This window comes from Muntiacus reevesi, chromosome 12 (assembly GCF_963930625.1).
Source record: "Muntiacus reevesi chromosome 12, mMunRee1.1, whole genome shotgun sequence".
Classification (NCBI taxonomy): Eukaryota; Metazoa; Chordata; class Mammalia; order Artiodactyla; family Cervidae; genus Muntiacus; species Muntiacus reevesi.
This window is the reverse complement of record NC_089260.1, coordinates 65,277,468-65,300,631: the sequence shown is the minus strand read 5'-3', so window position 1 is coordinate 65,300,631 and position 23,164 is coordinate 65,277,468.

The following is a 23,164-nucleotide window of genomic DNA, read 5'->3' as shown; positions in this document are numbered from 1 at the left end:
GGTGTTTTTCTTTTGATGGGAGAAACAGATATACCAGTAAATACTTGCAATTGTTGTTATTGTTCCATCACTAAGCCATGTCTGACTCTTTTCAGCCCTATGAACTGCAGCACACCGGGCTTCCCTGACTTTCACTATCTCCCAGAGTTTTCTCAAGTTCATGTCCACTGTGTCAGTGATGTTATCTATATCCAAAATATAATTTTACAGCTAGTTAAAAGTGGATGAATATATTAAAATAGAGTAATGGGCTAAGTATTGGGTTAGCCAGGGAAAGAATTCTGGCAATTGGTCATCTGAGCTAAAAGGCTGAATGATGGAGCTTGGATTGGAGGATCTGGGTGTAAACAGAATTCCCAGTTGAGGGAACAGCAGGATCAAATGCTCTGAACTGATGTCTTAGTTATCTATTGTCATGAACACATTATTCCATAGCTTCACGGCTAAAGCAATAAACATTTATTATCTCACAGTTTCTATGGGCCTGGAATCTGGGCCTGGCTTATCTGTATCCTCTGGCTCAGGGCCCCTTACCAAGCTACAATTAAGGTATTGGCCAAGGTTGTAGTCATCGTATGGTTGCACTGGGAACTGATCTGCTTCCAAGCTCACTTGCATGGTTGTTGGCACAATCCAATTTCTCCTGGGCTGTTGGACTGATAGCCTGAGTTCCTTGTTGGCTGTTGGCTGGAGGCCACCCTTCATCCACAGCCATAAGGACTCTCCTCTGGACAGCTCACAGAATGGTAGCTTGCTTCTTCTGAGTCAGTAAGTGAGGAGAGAGAGAGAGCACACAAGATGGAAGCTACAACCTTTTGTAACCTAATCTTGGTTGCAGCATCCTATCCCCTTTGCCTTGTTCTGTTCTTCTTTAGAAGAAAGTCACCAGGTCCAGACTACACACAAGGGGAGAAGATTACATAAGGGCATAAATACAAGGGTTGGGACACCCCTTAGAAGCCTGACTACAACAGGGAGGAAGCCTGCCATACTGATGGCATGGATAAGAGGCCAGACAGGCTTGAGCTTAGTGAGTGAGGGGACCAGCCATGCAAGAACTGGTCAGAGAGGGAGGCAGAAGTCAGTTCAGGTAGGGCTTGAGAGGACCAGGTAAGGCCTAGTGGGAAATGATTGGTGGCAAGTAAGTGTATCTGGTTCAAACTGTAAATAAACCATTCAAGCTGTCACAAACTGATGGGTAGGAGAAGGGCTAGAAGTCAGAGTGGAGAAACCAGTCAGAGATTTATGTAGCTGTTCACTGAAAGATGATGATGATTCGTCCTGGCAAAAGCAGGACAGAAAGGCACATGTTTCAGTGGTAAGGTCAGCAAACTTTGCTGGTGGTTTAGATGCGAGTGGTGAGGGAAAAAAGAATCAACGTGACTCCTGGGTGTTTGATCATTATTATAGTTGCCTTCCATTTGCCCAGGGACTCAAAGCATGAGTTGGGAGGAGCCTTAGAAATTGTTTCATTCAATTCTCTCATCTTATAGATGAGGAAGTTGCAACCTTTCTAGTCCTCAGCTTTCTCTTTTGTAATGTGGGGAGTCTGGGCTAGATTTTCTTTGAGCAATAAGGGATGTCCTCTGAACAAAACCAAAGCCCAAGTCTGCACTGACTTTCAGCTCATGCCTCTGTTTACATCCCATCTCTTAGCCTTGATGGAGAAGCAGGGAGGAAAGTGGGTGGGCGTGGAGAGAGCAGTGCGCATGTACACCGTTGCGTCGGGGGCTTAGTTCGTACCTGATTGGTCAAAGGGACTTTGGGTGGCCATCGGGCTTTGTTTTCTGTTTTGTTTTGTTTTATGAATGAAGTATATTTTATCTATTTTTTACATTCTTTTCATTAAAAAAATTGAAGTATAATTTGCAATGCTGTCATTACTTTATTTCTTCAGTTCAGTTCCGTTCAGTCCACTCAGTTGTGTTCAACTCTTTGCGACCGCATGGACTGCAGCACGCCAGGGTTCCCTGACCTTCACCAATTCCTGGAGCTTGCTCAAACTCAAGTCCGAGTTGGTGATGTCATCCAACCATCTCATCCTCTGTCATCCCCTTCTCCCCTTGCCTTCAACTTTGTTCCTTACATGCATTTTATTTTTAAACATTTTTTATTGAGTGAAAGATTCTTTGAATTCTATAGTACTCTGCAATTTTCAAAAGCATCATATATGATTTCATATAATCCCATAGTAACCTTTTAAAAAATTCCCTTCTCCTATCTTTCCCTGCCCTCTTCTCTCTGACTATACTCCAATAAATTTTTTTAAATGAAAAATGTATAAATAAACCGAAAGTAAACGGTTAAATTTAACAAGAAAGAAGCAGACTCACAGATACAGAGAACAAACCAATGGTTACCAGTAGGCCAGTGGGTTCTGAAAACCCAAGATTCTGTGGTACCAAGATTCTGTGGTTCACTGGTTGAAAATACCCTAGCCATGTATTTTCTGAGAATTCTTAGATGTAGGGCAAAGGTTGGGAGAAATAGTTAACCATTTGGGGCAGAATCAAGACTGCTAATAACATCTGACTGCTATGGAAAACTCATCCTGTGCAGGTACCATTCCTGGAGAAAATGTCCATTCCTTTCTCAATTCATCCTTAGTTGCTAGAGCTGCTCTTCCCTTCTCAGTGAAAGGCAACCGTTTCCTTCTAGTGACTCAGACCAGAAAACAGTGACGTTCCATTCTTGACTCTTTCTTTCATATGCCACATACAATCATGAGAAAATACTGTTGGCTATGTCAAAATAAATATGGATTCCCACTGTTTTCTCCCCATAGCCATCATCGTCACCCCGGTCCAAGCCACCAGCCTGTCTTACTGGATAACCGTAGTAACCTCCTCCTTGACTGTCCTGTTTCTACTCCTGACATCTCCAGTCTAGTTTCAGCGTAGCAGCTGGAAATGATCCTGGTCAGATGAAGTCAGATTGTAGCACTTCTCTGTCGGAAGCCCTTGGTGGCTCCCAATCTAAGTCCATGTAACCATCCTATAAAGCATGACATAATTTATGCCCCACCCTTTGGACTTCCAGTTACATTTCTGATCTTCTCTCCTACTTTTTTCTCTCTCACTCATCCCAATGCAGACACATGGATTCCTTGTTTCTGGATCACACCCTTCCATCCTCATGCCTCAGGTCCTCGGCACCTGCTGTCCCCTCTGCCTGGAGAGCTCTTCTTCCAGTTATCTGTAAGGTTTGTGACGCTGTCCTTTTGAGATCTTCACTAAATGCCATTTTCTCAGGGATGTACATTCCATAGTGATCTTACTGGAACTGAACCTCTTAGCCCAAAACTCCCTACACTCTTTCCCTATTTTATTCTCCTTAGCTCTTATTACCTTCATATATATTTTATGCAACCCCCCAACTAGTACAAGAACAGGGATCTTTGTTTCATAACTGTGTCCCCAGAGCTTGGGACATAATACACACTGCATAAATATTTGTAGAATGAAAAAACTTCCCTATGAGGGTGGTACTTTTTTCTTTCAATTATCAAATATAAAAATTGAGACGCAGAGAAAATATGCTTCTTTTCCAAGGTCACAAGTTGGGAAATGGCAAAGTCAGAACTTGAAGTCTGCTTGACCCAGAGCAGCCCTAGGGTTGTGGATTCTGGGCCATCTGACAAGGTGCATGAAATGTCAGCCTCGATTTCTTTATTAATAAGGAGAGGATGGCTATTTACCCCACAAGTTTAGTGTGAGAATCAAGTGAGAAGGTAAGTGTGGAAGTGTTTGTAGGGTATCTAACAGTTTTCTCATATGTAAGATATTATCATTTCTATTATGAATACTGTATAGATTGTATGGGTACCTTGAACTTGATACATTCCCAGTCAGAAAGCAGTCCTGCATTGTAGAGAGAGAAGGATTGGGTAGAAAAAAAATAAAATCTCGCTCTCATCAATTTCAGACTTGGTGACTTGGACTGGTACTCAGTATGTTTCCCCAACTCTGAAATGAGTCTGTCTATCCTTTCCTGGATTGCAAGGAGATCAAACCAGTCAATCCTAAAGGAAATCAACTTTGAATATTCATTGAAGCACTGATATCGAAGCTTCAATACTTTGGCCACCTGATGTGAAGAGCCGACTCATTGGAAAAGATCCTGATGCTGGGAAAAATTGAAGGCAAAAGGAGAAGGGGATGGCAGAGGACGAGATGGTTAGATAGTATCACTGACACAATGGTCATGATTTTGAGGAAAGTCTGGGAAACTGAAGAATAGGGAAGCCTGGCATACTGCAGTCCATGGGGTCTCAAAGAATCTGACACAACTTAGAGACTGAACAATACCCTTCCCTGGAGGACAATTGTAAGGCCATTTGGAACAATGTGTGGGAGGTGTGCAAAAGGTTTTTTTGTCTCTGTTGTTACAATCTACAATGCCCTGTTCCCAGGCACATTCAGAAGTGATTTCATGTTTTCCCTCAGTCTTCATTGGAAAGCTTATGTGACTTAAAAAACAACAAGTCTGGTGGCCCTGGGGCAGTCTGCTCTGCGCCTGTGTCCATCCTGGGGCCCAATCTGAAACACTAAGGTGATATTATTTCTTGTCTTTTCCTTTTGAGGGGGTTTTCTCATTTGTAATCATTTCTCCATCCAGTCTTTTTAGGGACACACTTCATTTTTTCCAGAATATGAGTCCATCTTGGCATATCTCCCTCCCTATCTTAAAGAATCTTTGACATTTTTATTTTTCTGCCATTCTCTACCTACTGTCTTAGTAAGAAAATTCCTCTGATTCCATCTGTATAAATAAACGGTTTTTTTTTTTTTTTTTTTAAAGCCTACCTAAAGAATACAATAAAAAAATTTGCAGCAATAATAAAAATCAAGGCCTGGCAAATTCTCGAGTGTAAAGCAGAGTTGTTTCTCCTGAAAATGAAAATGATATTTTCCTGAACACGGGGAGAAATGAGGAACTCATGGTAATGAGTAAAGCGGAAAGTCAGTAATGGGATTTGGGTCATTGACATTCAGGCTGGGCCCTGGGAATAAGGACAGTGGTACCAAGCAGGCTGCCCTGGGCCACTCGCGTGACTGCTTCTTAAGATGCATGAGGTCCCCCTGAAGGTTCAGGGGGCACTTGAGATTACTTCTGAGTGTGCCTGCGGACCAGGCAGACAGAAACAGCTTAGGAGACAAATCCTTTCCTTGGGGCCCACAGCCTAGAATTATGCTCAGATTAACTGGGAAAAGAATAGGCAGCTGGCTTCTGACTCTGACTTGTTAGGGAGCGTCTTTGCTATCTTTTCAGAGTTATGAATGGAGATCAGAAGTGAGGGGGTGAAAGACGCTGCTCCAAGTGTAGTCCTCGCCTGTGGGTTTACATGCTCCTATTGTTTCACTTAGCCAGTTTCTAAAGTCTCAGACAATAGTGTTTGTTGTGGTGAGGAATTTTTATCTTGGCCTCATAAAGTAAATTTCTGATTCTACCTCCTCCTCTTCTTCCTCCTTCTCCTTATCTTTTTATTCTATAAACAACTATAAAATGTTACACTGACAGAGGCACCAAAGTCTACCATGTGCCATCTTTCATTTTGCACAGGAGAAACCAACAAGAGGGAGGGAAAGTGACTTGGCTCTCCTAATTTTTTTCTGACCCTGGTTCTGATGATGGATTCAGCAAGGAGGGAATTTTATCTTTATGGAAAGAACTGGGAAGCCCCAGAGGGTGAGTACATGTTATTCTTTAGAGAGAACAGAGTGGAGATCTATTGTCAAGGTGCAGAGGATACGTGAGGATGTAGACCGACTCAGGATCTTATCTGGACTGAGGTCAAAGGAGTGAGAGCCAAGACCAAGGAAAGCAAGCCACTCATATTTCTCATCCCAAATGCAATAAATGTCCCATCATTTCAACTGCCGCCACCTTGAACTTTGTCACCATCATTTTGCTGTTTTCCTGGACCACTGCAAGTAGCCTAACTTACCACCTTGATTTTCCTCTGAAATCTTAAAGTCTATTTTTCACACCATGACCAAAGTAGTCCATTGCAAATTAGCAAGTCTTCAGGTGAGATTTGATGGAGATTCTGGCATCCTTCCTATGATTCTTTGACATTTGCCCTTCCATATGTGACAACTTCATTCTTATGCTGGCTTTCCTCATCATAATAAAATGGTTGCAGCAGTTCCAGACTTTTCATTTGTTTTCCACATCCCCTGGAAGAATCTTTTTCTTTATCCATGAATCAAAATGCATGAGCTTCATTCTGGCCATGTGCATACTCTGGAGCTAACCATGGTGGCCAGGGGTAGACCATCTGTTGACTGACTTAGGTCTGTATTCACTGAGGCTGGAGATATGCAACTATACTAATTTGCTCTAATCAAGTTGGGACACGACATAATCCTGGAACTGGAAGTGAAATAAAAAGCTCAACCTTTTGGCTGTAACCCAGAGGGAGATGGGTACAAAAGATGCTGGGTAACAATGCAGTCACTCAGATAATTAGATCTTGGCCTGTCTATGACTTTCTGGGATTTGGTTTCTTCTAGGCCAGGTTAAAAGGCCAGATGAGGTCTGCTTTTTTGTTGGTTGTCTTGACATGAGATTTCTAGCAGAGCTAGGACTAGAGAGAGGCAAGTGAGGCTCCCAGGATGCCAAATTTAAGGAAGCACTCACTCACTGGGTCATGTAAGCGCGGTGTCGGCACGTAAAAGTGAGAGCTTCCTTAAATCTGGTGCCCTAAGTATCACCTTTGCCTCACCTTAATTCCTGCCCTGTTTCTTAAGAAATGAATTACTCAGAAAAGGAGAATTTTATCCTTCTCTTTGAATTCAAAGAAGAATTTCCTCTTATCTAAAATAGCAATAATTTTTAGATTGAAAAATGCTTACAGCTTGTTTTAAAAAAAAGGCATTGGTGTTTGCACCAGGCAAATCCATCTCCCCAATGCTTGTTGTGATGAGTTGGATGCTATTACGGTGCAATAGAAAAACATATTACCCATTACAAATGGAGTTGCATTATAAACTATAAATAATTGATAGGCAATGATATAGAATAATAGCTTTCCCCCACAGCCGTTCATCTGAGGTCTTAACAATTTCAGTCTATTGAGTCACAGACTAACCCTGGAGCCACAGGTATAATGATACTGTTAGAGCACATGGGGAGAAATAGGATTGGTGCGGACTCAGGGGCTAGGTGGGGAAGGAGTTGGTTGGTCAGGTAGGCCAGATTTAGCAAATGAAAATACAAGATACACGAATATGTGGAGAATATATTTAGAGTAAAAAAACCTATTCACTGTTTTTCTGAAATTCAAATCTAACTGGTTCCCCTGTATTTTTGGTGGCAACGTTAGTATATTAGTTTCCTGTTGCTGTGAGAAAGTTGGTAGCTTAAAACAACACAAATTTAATATTTTTAAAGTTCTAGTAGTCTGATATCCAAAATCAGTTTCACTGAGCTAAGAGTAAAGTGTCTGCTGGATTATGTTCCTTCTGGAGGAACTAATAAACAATTTGTTTCTTCACCTTTGGCAGCATCCAGAGGCTACTTGTGTCCCTTGGCTCCTTGCCAACTAAATGGGACTGGGTGGAGGGGGCATCTAACAGTCATCCTAGACTAGGTTATGCTGTGCAACAAACATCTCCTAGATCTTAGAACATTTTAAGTTTTACTAAAGATAGATTAAGGTTTCTTTCTTTCTTATAGTAGGCCCACAATTGATCAGCTGAAAATTTTGCTTTCCACCTCTTTACTCTAGAACCCAGGGTGATGGAGAATTTACCATCTGGAAAGTGGCAAGAAGAAGAGAGAGTGAGACAAAAATAAACATTCATTCTCATGGCTTCTGCTTTGCTTTCACTTACGTATTATTAACCAAGTCAAATTTCACGGCCATAGCTTAGTTCAAGTGGATGAGATGTGCAATTTTACCATAATCCTGAAAGAAAAACAGAAAGATTTCAGGGATGATGACCAAGCCTAAAAGAGGGTATTCCAAGGGGGTATTCTGGACCAGAGATCAACACATGGAAAAACTGGAGGCCAAGAAGGAACTGCAGTGGCTCAGAAAGGCTGAAGCCCAAATGCACTTGCCATTTTAATTTTTCTTAGCATCCTGATATACTGCCCCTCATCTCCATCTCACCAATACCTGGCACCAGGCTTTGGCACAAAATCACTGAAAGAGGATTGAGTGTCTAAGTCAGAGTGGGTTCCGTCTGAGCCCAAGAACGGAGGTCCTGCCTTTGGCAGTGAGGCCCACATTTCTTACACAGGCCTCTTTCCGATCCCCACACTGAACTGAATCAGGGCAAAAGACATTGACTTTTTGGCCAGACAGGATTGTGGAATATAATTATTATTTATTTAAAACTCATTACCTGCAGGCCCTTTGCATGGAACCAATTAAGAAAGCTCTTAAAGAAAAATAAAAATATTATACTTGGTGTGGCCTGGTTTTGGGAGGCCCTTCTAATGTGTTAGAAATCCCCATAGGTACTGATAATTTTTTTCATCTCTCCCTTTTTAAACCAAAGCTGCTGCCAGGGAATTTGGCTCCTGGTGATAAGCACTGGTTGTGGTTTCTCCCTCTCTCAAATAAGATTATGGACACCCTGAAGGTGGGGTGAGGCAGGGAGTGGGAACTGCAAGGGAGTGTTGGGCACTTATGTCGGTTCGGGCACTTATGTCGGTTCGGGTGTCAAATTTTACATGTCTGGGTTCTGTTTCCACCGGGACCCGCTCTCTGCCATCACGGATCTGTTATATATGCTTACTGGAAAGGCCGGCTCTGTTTCCAAGAAATCTCTCTGACTTGGGAACATCAGGATGTAAAAGCAGACGGCGGGAAGGAAGGCCAGTTTTAAATGGAGCCAGCAAAGGTGCTAGGATTTCATTCTCCCCGAGATTTAGCGGCTCAGAGCTGGAGGCTACAGGACAAGGCTGAGCGTTTGGTTGACTGCCCTACCACTGTGTCATATAGAGATCTCTCTCTGAGCTTCATTTTCCTAGAAATGGATTGGACACTATAACCTGTGAGCTTCCCTGGTGCCTCAGATGGTAAAGAATCTGCCTGCAGTGTGGGAGACCCAGGTATGATCCCTGGTCAGGAAAATTTCCTGAAGAAGGGCATGGCACTGCGCTCCAGTACTCTTGTCTGGAAAATCCTCCTGGACAGAGAAGCCTGGCAGGCTATCATCCACGGGGTTGCGAAGACGAGAACACGAGTGAGTGACTAACCCTGGAACCTGTAGCGCTGAGAGGTCCCTTCTGCCTATGACATGTTCTAAGACTAAGAAAACACTTGATGTAGCAAAGTATCAGCATTCCTTTAGGGGAGACTCATTTTTGTGGATTAAGACCTCACTTCTATAACGAGTCACATCAGTAGATTTTAGCGGCAGTTGTTGGGAAGTTACTGAGCTTCCCTAGATAGCTCAGTTGGTAAAGAATCTGCCTGCAATGCAGGAGACCCTGGTTTGATTCCTGGGTTGGGAAGATCTACTGGAGAAGGGATAGGCTGCCCACTTCAGTATTCTTGGGCTTCCCTTGTGGCTCTGCTGGTAAAGAATCCACCTGCAATGCAGAGCACCTGGGTTTGATCCCTGGGTTGGGAAGATTCCCTGGAGAAGGGAAAGGCTACCCACTTCAGTATTCTGGCCTGGAGAATTCCGTGGACTGTGTAGTCCACAGGGTTGAAAAGAGTCGGACACTATTGACTTTCACTTTCACTTTAGCAGCAGAGTGTAAACCACAGCACACTATTCCTTGCCAGAGCTCTGTGGAAGCATATTAAGCTCTGACTGGAGAAGAAAAGTTGTCAAGGAAATGTGCACACATGGGCCCCTGACTGGGTTAGTGCTCCTTTGGGTTTCCAGAATTGTTTAAATGTCTGCCACTATGCAGGCAAATGCTACTCCTGTTTTCCATCTTTCTAGCTATTTGAAGGCTTAATCTTCTCACATGAACCAGACTCTATCAAATGGCAGAACGTACAATGGGACTTGGGGGCTAGAGGCAAAGAATCCGCCTGCCAATGCAGAAGATACAAGAGATGCGGGTTCAATCCCTGGGTTGGGAAGATCCCCTGGAGAAGGGAATGGCTACCCACTCCAGTATTCTGGATCCTTGCCTGGAGAATCCTACAGAGGGAGGAGTTTGGCGGGCTACAGTCTATGAGGTCACAAAGAGTCGGACATGACAGAGGGACTGAGCGCACACAGGGCGACTTGTTCTTACGCTTTCAGAAACCTGCAGCCAGAAGGAGAGATGATCTCTGCATTACGAACGAGTTACTGTCACAAGTGTTTGGGCTGTATTGGGAGACAATATTGCATCGTGCTTCCAAGTTCTGGAACCTGCCTGAGTTCAGAATCCAGTTCTACCATTTGCTAGCTGTGAGGTCTGGGTCAACACAGTATGACTCACTTTTATCACCTGTAAATTCAGGAAATTAATGGTAACTATCTCAAAAGTGTTGGTGAATATTAAGTGAGAACGTATATGCCCTGCAAAACTACTTGTTAACATTTCTTAACTTCTCATTAACATTAAGTCAGGGTCTGAATTAAATACTTTTTATATTAGTTCATTTGGTTCTTCCAACAATCTCTGAGTTGGTAGTAGAACTATCATTCCCCATTTTACAGATAATGACATGAAAACACAGAGAAGTAACTCCTCTGAGTTGACATAGTCCTTAAGAGAAAGCTTGGGAATGAATCCAGGCAGTCTGGCTAGAGAATCTGCCCTTAACCTCTAGCTCTGATCAATGTTGGCTATTAAAATTAATACCAGTGTTATTTGGACCTCTGGTACTGCTGTTTTGTGACTCAGTCGTGTCCAACTCTTTGTGACCCCATAGACTATAGCCCACCAGGCTCCTCTGTCCATGGGATTCTCCTAGGCAAGAATACTGGAGTGGATTGCCATTTCCTTCCCCAGGGGATGTTCCCGACCTAGGGATCGAACTGGCGTCTCCTGCTTGGCAAGCAGATTCTTTAGCACCTAAATAAGAGTGGTAACTATAAGCCATTTGCATTAAAGGAGGCATTGAAGCTTGGAGAGATTAAGTCTAGGTCCAAGTCTCTCTGTACACGGAAAGATCAGTGAACTTTCCATTGACCTCAATTTCATGGCCTGCCTATCAAATGAAGCAGAGTACACTAACCACCCAAAGGGACTACTCTTGAGTTGGGCCAAATATGCACCCTGGGGGCATGAGCCAGAGTGTTTCTTACACTGTTATACCATGGTGCTTGCTATGAATGCAGGCACCTGGAGTATCCACAGTTTCTTGTTTAGTTGCTCAGTTGTGTCTGACACTTTGTGACCGCATGGACTATAGCCCACCAGGCTCCTCTGTTCAGGAGATTTCCCAGGCAAGAATACGAGAGTGGGTTGCCATTTCTTTCTCTAAGGGACCTTCCTGACCCAGGGATGGAATTCATGTCACCTGCATTGCGGCAGATTCTTTACCACTGAGCCACCAGGGAAGCCTATATCCACAGCTTCGCAGTGCTAACCCCTGGGCCTGATCTGGGCTGGTAGCAAAAATGCCAACCCTGGGGCCCACACCACACCCAGAACATCTGAGGTGAGGCTTAGCAATCCAGGTCTGACAAGCTTCTCAAGCGATTTTGTCTGCAACCAGTTTGGAAACCACAGCCCCAGTAGAGCTGAACCCAGATCTGAGTGACATTCTCTGCTAAGTGGTGAAGAAGTAGGCTATGAGAGAAGCTTGGTCATAGGGGCCCCAACTCTGATGTCAATTGTTCACTCTGTCCCTTTGGACTTATTGACAAGAGGTAACTCAGCCAACGTCACTGTGGGTTTCTTCTAACAAGAAGCCCGTAGGGCACAGGGTCATAGCAAGGAGCATGTGCACCAACACCTTAAAAGCCTAAACATGAAATCTGACCCCTGAATGTGAGTTTTCTCTTCCTTGCCAAATTTTTGTGAAAGCACCTTCTCAATTGTGGTGGACGATGCAAAAGAGAGAGATTGACTCTAAATAGTCCTAGATGCTCAATAGAGACTTTTGGGGTTGAATCTTGGCTTTCTTGTGGCCTATCTGAAATCATCATGGTTTCTAAATGCTTCTAATGTTTCTTGATGTTGCTGATGATAAGGTATTTCCACTAGTCTCAGAAACTAGGTATCTGAAACATTGTTATCTAAAGATTGTTTTTAGAACACACAAGTCCTCGGTTTCTCCTTCTTGAGTCGGAAATCTGTATCGAGGTAGATTTTCTCCCTGAATCTGCCTAAAAGAAAAGAGGAATCTAAATTAGCCCCTTTTAAAGTTCTACCCAGTGTAGGGGGAGGCCCCTTTTCTGTCCCCCATTGTCTATTGGTCATCTTTTACAACTTAAAGATGCTAATCTGATAAGCTCTAGGGGGTTCAATACCAATTCCAGTTAGCAGAAATCTGGATTCCATAAAATACATGTGAAATGTCAAAGGTTATCCAGGTTGGAGAAATAAGTCCACTAGTTATAAGTGGTAATTTATGCTGCCATGATTCCCCTTAGAGAAACTATAATACATTGTAAGGAGCTCAGTTATTTTCTGGTTTCTGTGTAAATGACTTCTCATAAAAACAAAATAGAATAGAATAAAATAAAATGATTTCTAATTGTGACTTAGCTCTCCTATGGTTTGGCTCCAAGGAAGGAATTATACCAACTCAGACTGGCCAACCTGAACATTTAGGTCTATTTATGTTTCCCAGTGGAAATGAGTAAACTGATTTTCTATGTGCTTCTCATGCTCATGGGCATACTGATTAGCCTGAGTCAGGCTGAACTCTAGGTATCGACAAGATGACTTTTTTTTCCCCAAGCATCTTCCTTTAGATGATATCAAACAAGGTCTTCAGTTCACAGTCTCTTGAGTGATCTTAGCTCTGAGCACTTGGCATTGTGCTATGTCTTGCAGAGGATACAAAAGCAGAACAAGGAATTGTCCTTGTCTTGAAGGAGTTTGCAGTGTTGCTGGGAAATAAATGCTAATATACTAATGAGTTAAATCAGTGCTAATAAGCACTAATATACTAACTAAGTACTAATAAGATGCAATTCAGAATTGTACAAGATGAGACATGATCAGTTACTGGATGGAATATATCCAAATGGGGTTGGAGAGGTGAACTGGAGAATGGGGAACAAGGTTTTTGTAGGAGTGTGGTGGTCAGAGGGAGAGGTCATTACAGTCTGGAGTTGAGATGTTTCCAACTGGATTGGCCCCCATTGGGATAGGGAGGCAGGGAGGAGAGAGGGTGGCTGGTCATGCTGGGAGATGGTTCCCAGCAGAGTCGTGAGAGTGGGTCTGAGAGTGGAATGGTTAGGCTCAGGCTTCTCTCCCAGGGACCACTGGGTAGGACAAATGCCTGTCACAGATGGGTGGCTTCAAATCTGAGTGTGACATAAAGTCTTTCCAGGATGGTCAGTCCTTAAAAATAGCTATCCTCTGCTCCAGCCCAGTATAACCTTCCCTAAGAAGCCTTGGGAGCAGTTATTTCAGATTTTATCTAGGGATATGTCCTGTAGTTTTCCACTCATAATTAAGTAGTTGAGTAATTATTTGTTTAATGGCTGTCTCTCCCACTAGACAGTAAGCTTCATTAAAGGAAAAATACTTAGCACAGTGCCTGACTCTTGGTAAGGACTCAATAAATGTTGTCTGTTTTTGCACCTTGAACTTCATAAGCATGAAACGTGTTTTGGTCCAGTCATCACTGTATTCCCAGGCACGATGCCTGGAACGAGAGAGGGCCTCCATAACAGGGCTACTGGATGAGCGAACTCTTGATTTCTCCCCCCAACCCCAAACTACTCCTCCTATAGTCTTTCCAATTTCAGTAAAAGATTGTTCCATTCTAGGAGTTCCTCAGTTCAAAATCATCACTGCCATTCTTTTCTTCTTCTTCTTCTTCTTTTTTTTTAATAGACAAGTTCCTTTATTTCTCTCACTTTCAATTTGGTTCTACTCCTCCTCTCTTAGTTGGGTTTTAGTTGCTTTATAATGTTGTGTTAATTTCTGCTATGCAACGAAGTGAATCAGCAATATGTATACACATACCCCCTCCCACCCCATCCCATCCCGCCCCTCTAGGTCATCACTGAGCACTGGGCTGAGCCCCCTGGACTATACAGCAGCTTCCCACTTGTTACCTGTTTTACACATGATGGTGCCCATATGTCAATCCCAATCTTCCAGTTCATCCCACTACCATCCATCCCCATGTCCACCACATATCTGTTCCCTATTCTGCATCTCTAATTGTGTCCTGCAAATTGGTTCATCTGGACCATTTTTCTAGATGTACCATTTTCCACATACATGTGTTAATTTATGATATTTGTTTTTCTCTTTCTGACGTACTTCACACTGTATGACGCTCTCTAGGTTCATCCACATTATTACAAATGATTCAACTTCATTCCTTTTTATGGCTGAATAATATTCCATTGTATATATGTACCATCTCTTCTTTATCCATTCATCTGTTGATGGACATTTAGATTGCTTCCATGACTTGGCTATTGTAAATAGTCCTACCATCATTGACTACTTTGTTTCTCAGTAATGCCTGTTTCAGTAGCAACATCTGTCAGCTCTGACTTCAATAGTTATCATTTTTAAAATATCTACATTCTTTATTACATAATCCATGCATACATGCTCAGTCATGTCCAACTCTTTGTGATCCTATAGGCTGTAGCCTTCCAGATTCCTCTGTCCATGGGATTTTCCAGGTAAGAATACTGGAGTGGGTGGCCATTTCCTCCTCCAGGGAATCTTCCTGACCTAGGGACTGAACCTTCATCTCCTGCATTGTCAGGAAGATTCTTTACCACTGAGCCACCTGGGAAGCTCAATAATTATCATTAATCAATGCCCTCTGAGGACTTCTTTTATGACCACTCTACAGCAGACTGCCACTGTTTCCCCATTGTGCTGTGGCTGGAGGCCTGCTAACTCTTCCCCTCATTCCTCTAGTTGACCCTTTAAACTCCCCTCCACAGAGCAACTAGAGTGAGTCCTTTAAAACATAATTGAGAACATAACACACCTCTGTCCACTCACCTCCATCTGGCTTACAAAGTCCTGTGTGAGCAACACTCGCTACCTCTCTGAGCTTCTGTCATGACCCCCTTGCTCTCTCTTGTCCTCACTTTTCTTACTCTCCAGGCCATGGGGTTCCCTTCCCCTTACCTTTGTACCTGCTCTTCCCGCTGTCTGGACTTCTCCTCTCAGACAGCCACACGGTTCCCTCCCTCCTTTCTTTCAAGTCTCCATGCAGTGAGACCGCCTCTGACCACTCTGTTTAGATTAACAGCTTGTCCCCTCCGGCACTGTTACTCCTTTACCACACTTTGTTTTTCTTCACAGCTCATATTGACACTTGTCAACTACATATTTATTTGTTTATTGTCTGTCTCCACTCTATAACACCCGAGATGAACATCTATCTATTTTGTTCAATGTTTAATATATCCAGCACTTTAATTAAGTCTGGGCATTTAGTGGGCATAAGATCTTTGTTGAATGTATATGAATGAATGAGTGAGTCAACATATGTCTATATGTCCATGCACAAACACTTGCACATAGCCTACATGCATTTCTGTGTAAGGGTTTTTAAAAAATTACTCACCATGTCTCAGGAACCATTATAAGCCCTTTACTTAGATGTTTTTGATTTTTATTTATTTATTTTGTTTTAAAAATGATTTTGTTGGAGTATAAATGCTTTATAAGATTGTGTTGGTTTCTGCTGTACAGTCAGGTGAATCAGTTACATGTACACATATATTCCCTCCCTCTTGAGTCCCTCCCCCGTCACCCCCATCCCACCCTCTAGGTCATCACAGGGCACCGAGCTGAGTTCCCTGTGCTATCCAGTAGCTTCCCACTAGGTACCTATTTTATGCTTGGGAGTGTACTTATGGCCACCCTGCTCTTCCAGATCATCTCTTCCTCCACCCCCACCCCCCACGATGTCCACCAGTCTCTCTCCCTCTCTCTTTTTTTATCTTTCCTGGAAATCCTTTACTCAGTTCTCCAAAGGTTTGCATGTGCTCAGTCATGTCCATGGACTGTTGCCTGCCAGACTACGGTTCCTCTGCCCATGGGATTTTCCAGACAAGAATACTGGAGTGGGGTGCCATTTCCTCCTCCACACAAGTCCCTTTCCTACGTCTGCATCTCTGTTCCTGCCCTACAAACTGGCTCATCTGTACTTTTCTTTCTAGATTTCATGGTGGTGGTGGTGGAGTCCCTCAGTCGTGTCCGACTGTTTGCAACCCCATGGGCTGTAGCCCACCAGGCTCCTCCGTCCATGGGATTTTCCAGGCAAGAGTACTGGAGTGGGCTGCCATTTCCTTCTCCAGGGCATATTCCCGACCCAGGGATCGAACCCCGGTCTCCCACATTGTAGACAGACGCTTTACCGTCTGAGCCACCCGGGAAGTCCCTACATATGTGTTAATATATGATATTCGCTTTTTCTTTTTCTGGCTTACTTCACTCTGTATGACAGATCCATTCCTAGATTCTTCCACATCACTACAAATAGCCAAATTTGTTTCTTTTTCTGGCCATGTACTATTCCATTTTAGATATATATCATCTTTTTTATTCACTCATCTGTCGATGGGCATTTATATTGCTTCCTGTACATGTTTTTTTAAATCCTTACAGCAATGTAATAATGTGAGTGTTGTCATTCCTGTTTTGTAGGGGTGAATGAGAAGCTCATTGAGTAACTTGGCTAGTAACCCAGAGCTAGAAAATGGGGAATCTAGCTTGATTTGAATGACTCCAGAGCCATCAACTTTCACTGCCCCAGTGTTTTGCCCAACCTGATTGGAACACTGAAAGTATGGGTGGCTGCCTTAAGGTTTCTGCAGATTTAAGCGTGATGTTGAAACAACATGCTTGTCTGTCATTCAAAGAGTCAGGCTGGACAAGTCACAACGACTCCCCTGGGTGACTAAGCTGAACACCTACCTTAGATTTTTCCCTTTAGGAGGAAAAGGGAAGCAGAGGAGTGTGAGAGGAGAAAGGGAAAAGTTCCTCTGGCAGGGGGCCACACTTTCCCGTCAGAACACTCCTGACTCGCCCCTCACAGGAGTCATTACTCATTCGGGGAAGCTGCGTCGCAGGGCACAGCCTCCTGACATAGTCCAAGTGAGATGCTGAGGGAAGAGGAGACACAGTCATGAAAGGGTGGGCCCAGAATCGACTTTGAGAATCTAGTTTTTTCATTAAAGCCATCCTGAGAGGTTGCTTGGCAACTGACAATTTACTAGGAATCCACTAGGTTGATGTACTGAGTCGGCTCTTCTTAATTTGGGGTCTGAACTTTCTTCCTGTTCTCTTGCTATTCCTGAGTTCTTAGAAACAGAAGGGGCGTGGACTGTGGTCCTGGGACGACCAGACTCTGAGGCTTGACTGATGGCTGGACTAGAGAGAGTTTGGGGATAGGATTGAGGATCAAGTGTTGGTAGAACTTCTGAGCCCTAGTGCGTGGCAGAATTCCAGGGCCTGGTGAGTCACAGAGCTGCGTTAAAGGCCTCTGAGGCCCCAGACACGGTGGGTAAAATCTGACCGAGTGTGATGTTCGGGAGACGTCAAGAGGGACTGAGCCAGTCCTGGTACCCTCGCCTCCAGACGTCTTGCTAAATATATCACATCTTTCTGTCAGGTTTAAATGATTGGTTTGGTTTCTTACTTTTAGCATTTTTGCTCCTCAGAAACACCCTAGTCTTCCATGTGAAGCTTATATGCAAAACAGCTGCGAATGTGCCAGTTTCTGCTGGGATCTGGCACAGGTTTAAGGCTAGAAGATTTCCAGATTGTGGATATCAAATGGCTGGGTGTCAGCTCCCTAGAGCCCAAAGCCCGAGTTGGGAAATCACTGGGCTCTTACCTTCCCTCTCATATTCACGCTTCCAGAGGGTTAGGGAGAACTGCAGCTGGTCACCTGCTGGGTTCCATAAAGTCTGCCAGACTGGGACATTTGTGGGCACGGACTGTGTTTTAATCATCTCTGTACCCACCAGTCCTGGGTCATTAATATGCACTCAGCAAATATTTGCTAAGAGGCACTGAATTGGGTATTGGAAGCTTTAAGTTTTGTTCCAGCTTTATCATTGACTTGCTCTGTGACTTTGGGCAAAGCACCTGACTCTTCTTGGGTTGGTTCAGTTAGCTTCTCCCCAGTAAAAAGAGAAACTTGGGTTAGATTATCTCTCCAATTTCATGACTAAAGCTAATAGGGATTGGAGATAGAACAGGTAATCATCCATTCTTATTTCTAAACCATGTAAAATAAGTGGATTAGAAGTCAAACTGAGCAAAAAAGAGTCATTGCATTGTAAAGTTCAATATGAAGACCTCCGAGTATCATGAATCTTCTCAGAGGGTGACTCATGCTCGAGATTCTTACAGGTTAAGTGAGACAGATAACCCTTTTGGCAAATAAGGAAACTGAAACACGGTTAATCAGCTTGCCCATGATCACACAACCAGCAAGCAAGAGCCAAGATTCTACTGTCTGACCCTAGTGCCCACACACTTTGTTGTAATTAATATTACATGGTATGGTTTATTTCTATTTTCTTTGGCTCAGAAGTTGCTGAAAATTGCTTCTTTTATTGTTTGTTTTGGCTAAACTCATGTGTGTGCTTGTGTGTATGTCTCTGTGTGTGTGTGATGTGTGCATGTATGGTGTATGCATGCTGGATATGCATACCTGTGTGTGGTGGTATTAATCCTTGTATAAGCAGCAAAAGAAAAGAGGTTTTCACAGATCTTCTAAAATATTAATAATTAAAACAAACCTGTTTTCAATTTTTTGACAAGTTCTAGCTTTTATGACAATAAGCATGGGGGCATTACCTATATAGATGGTAACAGAATGTACATGCCATCTTCTGCTTTTGCCTGTAGAGTTTGTCCTGGTGAAATGCATGCGCTTTGTGGTCCTGCCATTCCACCCTCTGCTTTTGCTCTGTGTTTGCTCTGTCTGATTGCCCTTCCTAATCTCTTTGGCTTTCATTTATTTTTCATGTCTTATCTATTAGTAGGTGTCATCTCCACAAAGCCCTTTGGAGTCTACACTCTGGGTTCATTGTCTCTCCCTTTATTCCTAGAATGTCTGTGGGCTTTCTCTCTCAGCATGATGATCTGCTTGTGTATCCATTTCTCCTTTCAGCCTAGGACTCTTTGATAATAGGGCCCAGGTTTTCTTTGAATAGATACACATTGAATGCCTGGTGACTAGTACCGGAGAAGCCCTTTGAGAGCCATGAGGCAGGTAGTGGTGGGTTTGCCACCGTTAGTTGGAACACCCCTTCTGTGGACCTCCATGTCAGCTACAGCCACACTTCTGCTAGATATCAAAGCTCCAAACCTAAGAGTTACCCCTGCAAGTCCTGCTTTCCTTCTCAGCCCATGTCATATCCATCAGCAGACTCTGAAATGCGTCTTCAGTCTGACCCTGGTCACCACCTCCAAATCTACCTCTACAGTTCAAGGCATTGCTTCTCATCTCCTAAATGGCCTCTCTGCTTCTACCCTTGTCAATCCCCCAAAGCTTATTCTGCATAGAATGGATGGCAAGATTCCTATAACAAAGTAAAACAAGAAGCCCCAAACAGATCATAACTCTCCATCGCTCAGTCTCCTCCCTGCTGCAGTTCTCTATGGCACACAGAGAACACCCTCGATGTCCTGACTTACAGTCTCCAGAGGCCAGGGAAACACCCCGTCACCTTCTCACCTCAAGTTCAAGGTCTCTGTTGCAGCCCCACAGGCTCAGGTTATTCGCCAAGTTTCCACAACTCACCTGAGCTCAAGGTCATTGCAAACTAGTTGATCTTCATGCCTGGAATACTGTTCCCTCACTCTTCACCTGACCCACTCCTTCTCATTCTGAGGAGCCTTGTCCTTTCTTTGTTTTTAAGTGAGGTATAGTTGATTTACCATTTTATATTAGCTTCAGATGTACAACATAGTCAATAATTTAATAGATTATACTCCATTTGAAGTTATTATCAAACAGGGCTATATTTCCCTGTGCTGCACAATATATCCTTGTTGCTTATTTATTTTATAAAATAGTAGCTTGAAGCTCTTGATCTCTTACTCCTATCTTGCCCCCACCCTCTCTTCCTTCTTTCCACTGGTCATAGTTGGGGCCTTTTCTGACCACTATCTAAAGTACTATGACCCTCTCCCATATCAGGACACTTTTCAACATGCCTGGATTCAGTGTTCTTTATATCCCGACTGCATTCAGTATTGATCTTATTTTTTGTTGGATAATGCAAATGTTGTTTGTTGATCCCAGGTATGAGCCTTGGGGGGCTTCCCAGGTGGCTCAGTGGTAAAGAATCAGCCTGCCAATGCAAGATGGCAATGCAAGATGCAAGAGACGCGGGTTCAATTCCTGGGTGGGGAAGATACCCTGGAAGAGGGCATGGCAACCCACTCTCATATTCTCACCTGGAGAAGCCTCTGGACAGAGGAGCCTGGTGGGCTATGGTCCATGAGGATGCAAAGAGTCGGACACAACTGAAGAGACTGAGCACACCCAGCCGACTGACTATGTTCTAATAGTTTCACGTGTAGAGCAGCACTCATTGTCCTATTTAGGCTGTTACACAATATTGAGCAGAGTTCTCTGTGCTATACAGTGGGTCTTTGGGACTTTTTACTTACTGAGGAAGGATTCAAATACATTGCTTTTTAATCTTGAAATAACATTGCTTTTATATGAGTCCTTCAGATTATTTGGGTAGGAAAAGTTAACTTCATAAGACATGTTCTTTCTCTAAATTTCTGGATCACTGGAAATGCCTTCAAGATGGGAAAAAGGTGATGTCAAGCAGTCAATACTTATTGAGTAGTGAATCTTCAGATTTACAGAGCACAGCAAAAAGTTGCACCGTCTGTATTCTCAGAGGGTGTGTGCTGACACTATAAAACTCACACGCAGGAGAGAGAAATCCACAGAGGTGCAAGTGGGGAGAAGGACCCACAGTCTGGGTAGAGCAGAGATTCAGGATACATGGGACAAGTTCCAAATTCAGTGGATAGGTTCTCAAAATTACCCTTGAAATTTCTAAAAGGGACTATGGATCATAGAATGCAAATTTTTGTTCACAGCATCTTATGACAGTAACATTTCTGATTAAAGAGATAAATACATATGTGTCTATGCAATAAATAGGGACTGAGTGGTAGAAAAATATATATCCTTAAATGCTAGAAGGATTTCCCAGGTAGCACTAATGGTAAATAACCTACCTACCGATGTAGGAGATGTGAGGACGTGGGTTCCATCTCTGGGTTGGGAAGATCCCCTGGAGGAGGGCATAGCAACCCACTACTGTATTCTTGCCTGGAGAACCCCACGGACAGAGGAAACTGCTGGGCTACAGGGTCTATAGGGTGGCAAAGAGTCAGACACCACTGTAGGGACTTAGCACGTATGCACTCAAATGCTGGAATCACACTCATGTGCAGTGAGACACTTAAATTATGAAGGCAAGTGCTCACTGCGACAGGCGGAGGGAGCTTGCTTCCCAGCTTGTTTTTCCTAGAGCAGATATTTCCTTTACGGAATCTACAAAAGTATTGAATTTGTTCTCACTTTCTCTCTCTCTGTCCTCTGAACTCACAGAGTTGATTCTTATTTGATGCACATATTAAATACACAGCATATACCATGAACTAGAAGCCTTAAACTTTGAAAGGGAAAGCTTTGGATTTGAGCCTGCAAAGTAGACACTGACCAGCTCTTCCCCAAACCCTCTCCTTTATCCTGGACCTGCTTCTCTGGGCCTCTCGTAATCAGACAGGCACATAATGGAGCTCCGGTTGATGGAATAGAGCTGGTGGAGTTGCCTGCCACTTTCAGGCCAGGCACATGCCTTCCATATTCAAGGTTCCGTATCTTTCAGTCTGATGCCAATGACCAGGGGCACCTTGGAAAATCATATGTTAAATAAGTTGTTCTTCAGTCTGACTCTTTTTGACCTCATGGACTGCAGCCTGCCAGGCTTCCTTGTCCTTCACTATCTCCCAGAGTTTGCTCACACTCATGTCCACTGAGTCAATGATGTCATCCAACCATCTCATCCTGTTGCCCTCTTCTCCTCCTGACCTCAATCTTTCCCAGCATCAAGGTCTTTTCCAATGAGTCAGTTCTTCACATCAGGTGGCCAGAGTATTGGAGCTTCAGCTTCAGCATCATTCCTTTCAATGAATATTCAGGGTTGATTTTTTAAAGAATGATGAATATGGTGGGGTCAGAAAATCGGAGTTAGACTCCCTAAGTGATCACTTGGAGAAGAGCCACCTGCTACACAGGAAAACCCTTGTTGGACTCAGGTATGTCAGAAATCAAGGTGACTGAAGTCACTGAGATTTATGGGTTTGTATGTTACAGCATTGCCTTTTTTAGCTCAGTTGGTAAAAAATCCGCCTGCAATACAGTAGACCTGGGTTCAATCCCCGGGTTGGGGAGATCCCCTGGAGAAGGAAATGGCAACCCACTCCAGTTTTTTTGCCTGGAGAATTCCATGGACAGAGAAGACTTGTGGGCTACAGTCCATGGTGTCGCGAGAGTCAGACATGACTTAGCTACTTAGACTGTTTATGTGACTTGTGTCAGTTGCTTAACCTTTCTGTGTCTTGGATTCAGCATCAGTCATGATCTCTCCCAGAGGAACCAGTGTGTACCCTTAAAAGCAGTGATTGAGGAAGTTCAAAGAGAAGACTCTTTGCAAAGATGCAGGCAGAGCTAAAGGACCCTCATAAGGAATGGTGAAGCATCTCAGAGTTAGAGACAGTACAAGCATTATCACTCTGAGCCTGGGATGGAGGACAAGCAGAGGATTCATTTCACAGAGCTTGGAGAGTTGTTACTGCTGTAGGGGAGAGCTGCCTGGAGGGAGCTGTAACTTTCAGTGGAAGATTGCAGCCAATCCAAGTTCTGGCAGGAAAAGAGTTGGAGCAATAAAAAGCCAGATGTCATCCTCCTATCTTCCAATCTCCCTGCTGGCTCCCATGGACTAAAAGCCTACTGGAATCCAGAAGGCAAGGAGCTCATTGATATAGTCCATAAAAGTCAGTTTCCTAGGGTAAGGGTCAGCTGGAGATGGGTGGAGAAAAG